Here is a 6267-nt window from a genome sequence, read left to right as displayed (position 1 = left end):
AGAGAGAGAAGGAGAGAGAGAGGAAGAGAGGAGATGGAGAGAGAGAGAGAGAGAGAGAGAGAGAGAGAGAGAGAGAGAGAGAGAGAGAGAGAGAGATAGAGAGTGTCTGTGTCTTAGAGTGTGAGTGAGTGTGAGTGTGTGTGTGTGTCTCTCAGTGGCGAACCGTGTCTATCTCAACTGGACCTTCTGTAGACACACACACACCCCCCGCCGCCGCTGCCCCCCCCCAGCATTATAATGTCCGTCTTTTCACTGAAGTGTCGTCTTGAAAAGGGAACTCACAACAATTCCGCAACAACTTCATCTTCACCTGTTGCACTTGTCATTTCAACGTTAAAAACAATAAAACGGCATGAATTGCTTTGTCGCATTCATCTAGATCAGGGGTGCCCAACTCAAACACACAGTGGGCCAAAATAAAAAAATGGGTACTAGTCGAGGGCCGGACTGGTTCAATGTTTATTGCAAAACTTATTGAAATGAACTTATTGCACATATTAAACCTGGAACTAACAAAGCTTCAATTATTGCCCATAAAAACAACATTAAACATTAAATAATCAGCTGCATTAATTTCTTATGGCTCTATCTGCAGCTTTTCAGAGTCATTTCTTATGATTACATTTCCCCACAGGCCAACAACAGCTTCAACAGAACTATCTCCCTCAAAGAGAAACAAACATGCCCTGTTGTCGTGAGAGAAAGTGCAGAAGGAAGCATCCATTAAACTCAGGTTGCTGCTCTGAGATGCTAGTTCAGATACTTGGCATCTCATCTTGGGTGCAAGGTCATCAATGTTTGGGCTCAGGCTCTGAGCTGAGGAGACCCTCAGGATGGAGTGAAGGTGTGCGTGCAATATACCGGAGGGCCAGATCTAATAGTCATTCGAAATTATCCTGCAGGCCGAAATTAAATCCACCAAGGGCCGGATTTGGCCCCCGGGCCTTGAGTTTGACACATGTGATCTAGATCCTCTGTCTCGAGCCAGTTAACTAGCAGGCCTTCTAGAATACCCTGGAACCGAGGGAAACTCTGGAAGAACACGCCCATTGGCTACAAATCAATATCTGATTGGTTGATCAAACGGTCAGTCCAAACGTACGCTCTCATTCAGTGCAACGGCCAGAGCTTTCTATCAAGGATGTAGAATACCTTGTTGAAGGATATTCTACCCAGAGACCCAGAACAAGATCTGATTGGTTGCTTTCTTTTCTAACACAAAACCACTGAAATGCGTAGAGCATGGTCCGAGAAGGACAAACACATCAACGTAACACTGTAATATTACAGATCAACAACACGGATACCTCATTTATTCATTTTATATACATTTATTTATTACATTTTATTTATATAATTAAATCGATTTTGTGTTTGTTTTATCTGAGTGTTCCAGGGTATTCTCTGAATACCTTGAAGGCCCTGACGGTTCGCCACTGGTGTCTCCTCATGTTTCCAGCTTACCTCCAGCCTTACTCGGGCCACATTTATATTTTTCCAGTCCAGCTGCGAGGGCGTGGCCGGTCGCCTGTGTCATGAAGGGATTAAAGCCACACGTTTAACAGTTAGAGTAACATTTAGACTTCCAATTAAGGTTGCGCCATTCTGCAGGTGACAACTATGCCAGACCAATTGGCATCACAATTCTACTGGATATTGACCATGACTTTAAGTGCAACATATGTCCTTTTATATAATGTTACAAGGTTACGGTTTTTACTCAGTCCGGGCATAAAAGGTGTGACCCACACACCACCACGAGGTACGGACAAACTCCCTTCTTTCTATACTACCTCCATTCATCAGTTTTACACATATATCAACTTTTACCCTGTTAGTTTATCCCTTTAGACTTTAAACACAGACCTTAATGAACACACCTCTGAAACCTTGGGATTTAATACCCGCAAAGCACTGCTGCCGTATTTAAGATCAACCGATCGTGGCGACCTCCAATATGACATAGAATCCAGCAACAGAGTTATCTTAGGTGCGACTTACTTGTTGTTCTCTCTGGTGTCTCCGCAAGACTCTGTCCGGGATCGATCCTCAGCCAAGGAACAGGACACTGGAATCAAACTGGACTCAGGACTCAAGCTGCGTGGGAACAGGTTACATTGCCGTCTGACTTGTCACCTATCCAACAATAATCAGAAGGGCTACATGAACTTTAGTTTCCTCTCACAAATGTGAACAGGTAGTTTTATTAAAGTTTCACAAGTTATAACACCACACATCAATAAAAAATGAAATGCGTTTTGCCCAGATACATATATATACTCACTGTGAGTTAGCAAACGATCGTCTTCCGTGGCTTGCTAAACAAGCTGGAGAGTTCAAGTTCAAACTGGGTTCAAAGAGGAACTGCTCTCCGATGTTCTCCAGTCTTCTTTTATCCTCTTCTTTCCCGCGGCTTGTCACATGCTTTGCATGCAAGCTGGTGCGCTTAGAGGTGACCTTCTTCGTTGCTGTGGTTAACTGTTCACTTCCCGCAAGGAAATACATAACAGATGTTCTCCTGGAAATGGGAAGTGCATAGAAAGTTCATCTCCTCGAAAGAGGAAGTGCGAAATACAGTATAGGTCTTTATGAGTTCCTATGTTTTTAAGGATTTCTGTTATACATCCTGTATATTTTGCTAAAGCGTTAAACTATACGATACATGACTATGGCATTCAGAGTTTTAACACAATTTTTTAGCATATTTAAGCTTTATATAATAAAATACATTGTTCCATTTTCTTCCTTTCTTCAATAATAATGTGTAGTCGACAATAAAAGAAAAATAAATAACATGTATCCATAAACTGTGAGGCATTACACCTTAAGGAAACTTGGAGACCATTCAACATTCAAATGATGAAGTATACAATGATCATATAGAGCAGGGCTTCTCAAACTCCGGATCAAGGTCCGGATCCAGACCAAACCCTGTGTCCCATTATAAAAAGAAAAAAAAAGAATTATACAAAAAAAAAAAAGAATTTCTGATTCTGATGTAAATTAAAGGGGACCTATCATGCTATATTGGAAAACATATATTGTAGGGCCATACCTATACAAAACATGTCTGTGGAGTTCTTTGCTTAAAATACCAAACAGATCACCCACTGCCTCATACTGCTCACACCCCTCTTTTGCAGCCCTGTTAGAGAAACGCGTGTGACGACCCCTCCACACCACGTTGGGTGCCGTCTGTTCGTGTGTGTGTTTGTGGGTGATTGCAGGTTCCAGTGCCTGATGAGCTGCACCTGCCGGAAGAAACAAGAGGAGCCAAGCCGGATATGACTCACTCTCGCACTCCTCTGGGCACTCTCTCCGTGCCAGCCTCGGGGACCTGTGACTGGTTCTTTTTGCTTAAATTGTTTATTGAGAATGAACAATTGTTATATTCTTACCCTTTGTCTCGCCTCCCTGCTTTTTGTTGCAGCCCAGGAGCCGGGTTGCAACAGATGGGGGCTCGTTGTTTTGGACCTGGGAAACGTTTGGTATTGGATCACCCATCGTACACCCAGACCCTGAGTCTGGGTGTCTTTCCTCGGAGACACCCAGAGAGTTCGTCTGATTGCACCCAGGTGTGTGTTCCAAGATGGCAGCGCGTTGATTTGTTTCTGTCTCTGTTAGTGTTTGTCTCATTTTCGTTCTTCTTGTGCATACTGACATTTTATCATTTTTATTTAGCTTTTTAGACCTGTTTTTAAATTGGTCTGCTGCGCTTTTAAAAACGTTTTAAAAGCTTAAGTGTTTGGGCTGTTTTGTGCCGGTGCCTCGCTGTGACTGGATTGTTTGCTCTCTGAGCTGTCGCTCTTTCGGACTCTGGATTGCTGTCTGTCCTGCCGTGCTGTCGGGGGCTGATCCACCTGAGCTGCTGATCCACCTGAGCTGCTGATCCACCTGAGCTGCTGATCCACCTGAGCTGCTGATCCACCTGAGCTGCTGATCCACCTGAGCTGCTGATCCACCTGAGCTGCTGATCCACCTGAGCTGCTGATCCACCTGAGCTGCTGATCCACCTGAGCTGCTGATCCACCCGAGCTGCTGATCCACCCGAGCTGCTGATCGACCCGAGCTGCTGATCCACCTGAGCTGCTGATCCACCCGAGCTGCTGATCGACCTGAGCTGCTGATCCACCCGAGCTGCTGATCCACCTGAGCTGCTGATCGACCTGAGCTGCTGATCCACCTGAGCTGCTGATCGACCTGAGCTGCTGATCCACCTGAGCTGCTGATCCACCTGAGCTGCTGATCCACCTGAGCTGCTGATCCACCTGAGCTGCTGATCCACCTGAGCTGCTGATCCACCTGAGCTGCTGATCCACCTGAGCTGCTGATCCACCTGAGCTGCTGATCCACCCGAGCTGCTGATCCACCCGAGCTGCTGATCCACCCGAGCTGCTGATCGACCTGAGCTGCTGATCCACCTGAGCTGCTGATCCACCTGAGCTGCTGATCCACCCGAGCTGCTGATCCACCCGAGCTGCTGATCCACCCGAGCTGCTGATCCACCTGAGCTGCTGATCCGGAATTGGGTGTGTTAAGGCACAATGTTGCCTAAAGCTTCCCTTGTGTTCGCTTTTTTCCTGGGATCCGCATGTCGGCAAAACTGACGGATTGCCTCCCAGCAATATCTCTGTTCACTTCGGATATTCGGATGGTGGAACCTCTGGAGCACTGACTCCATCGGATAGTTTTTACCAAAAGCTGACGTTTCATGGCACGAAATGCACTCTCCGCCCTTTTGACTCTGGACTCGCTAATATCGAAGGATCGGAGCAGCCCCGCCCCCCTGAGGAGTGATGCATCCAGATCCCATGTGAAAAAATCATCTTCCAGACTGTTAATATTGTTACTGCTATTACTCTCTGGTAACGTTAACATGAACCCTGGTCCTGAGTGTTTCTCTGCTTCCTTCTCCGAATGAGTTTAGCTGTAGGCAAGTATTGGGGTTTCTGCATGTTAATGCTAGAAGCCATAGTGCTCACATTAGATGTTTTCAAGACCTGGTTTTTAGTTGCTAAGCCTGATATTGTTGTAGTTTCTGAAACCTGGTTAAAACCGTCTGTCACTGACTCTGTTATTCACATTGATGGATCTAATGTATTCAGAGCGGATCGTAAGGGCAGAGCTGGTGGTGTTGCAATATACACTGCTGAGAAACTACAGTGCTCAGTCCTTCACTCAATTTCAATTCCAAGGCAATTTGAGTTGCTAGCAGTCCAACTAACTATAGCAAAAGCTCCTCTCACTGTTATAGGCCTCCATCGGCCATCATGGATGCAATTACTAGCCTTACTGAATTGTTGTCCACGTTTTCTTCTGAAATCATATTATTGGGTGATTTAAATTGGGACTGGTTGAGTGATACATCTTCACAGTTTAAGCAGGTTTGTGATTCTTTGAACTTAACTCAGCTTATTGATAGTCCCACTAGGATAAACCCTGCCAAACCCAATAACGATACCCTTATAGATGTCATTCTAACAAATGCAGCTCATAAGTTTGTGTCTGTTGTTGTTTTTCCTAATGATATCAGCGACCATTGCACTATTGCTTGCGTTAGGAGCACTAAGTTGCCCAAAGCCAAGGGCCTTATTGTGCTCAGGCGCTGCTTCAAACACTTCTCTGAGCAGGCTTTCCTACACCATCTGGCGGAGGTTAAATGGCACTTCATAACGTTAATTCCATCTGTCGATGTTGCCGTCCAATTTTTTGTTGATCACTTTTTATCGATTATTAATAGACATGCCGCCCTTAGAAAATTCAGAGTTAAGAATAGGAACACTCCATGGTTTACTAGAGAACTATCTGATCTCATTCATGATCGAAATAAGCAATGGTCCTTAGCTAGAAAGTCTAACACTAGTGATGACTGGCTTCTTTTTCGTGTCCTCAGAAATAAATGTTCAGCCCTTATTAAAACATCTAAAGCTGATTACTATCTGAGCTTAACTACTGATTGTTTTAATGACCATTCTAAGTTCTGGAAAACAATTAAATCACTTCAGAACAAGAAGGTTTCTAGTTTCCCACAAAAATGGAAGGTCAGTGATTCTTTTATTTCAGATTCAGATGGTATGGCTAATGCTTTCAATGCTCACTTCAAAAAGGCTGGTCACATTTTTGATGAGCAAAGTCACGACTCTCTAAATGGTCGCACTCACAGCCGTATCAAGAGATGAACTCCCCTGTTTTTGATTTAGCTTATTTCTCGGTCTCTGAAGTCTAACACGGTTTGCACTCAATTGACCCTAAAAAGTCTGCCGGTCC

General features: G+C 44.6%; 1 long non-coding RNA gene across 1 annotated transcript; it reads right to left on the bottom strand.

Moving 5' to 3' along the window:
• Positions 1-1373: 1373 nt before the first annotated feature.
• Positions 1374-2412, bottom strand: LOC117551985. The gene is made up of 3 exons (XR_004569883.1): positions 2285-2412; positions 2002-2136; positions 1374-1528 (listed from the first exon to the last, which is right to left on the bottom strand). It is a non-coding gene; the product is annotated as an uncharacterized LOC117551985 (long non-coding RNA).
• Positions 2413-6267: the final 3855 nt, after the last annotated feature.

This window comes from Gymnodraco acuticeps, unplaced genomic scaffold (assembly GCF_902827175.1).
Source record: "Gymnodraco acuticeps unplaced genomic scaffold, fGymAcu1.1, whole genome shotgun sequence".
NCBI lineage: Eukaryota > Metazoa > Chordata > Actinopteri > Perciformes > Bathydraconidae > Gymnodraco > Gymnodraco acuticeps.
The sequence above is the reverse complement of the archived record's forward strand: the minus strand, read 5'-3'. Positions and strand labels throughout refer to the sequence as shown.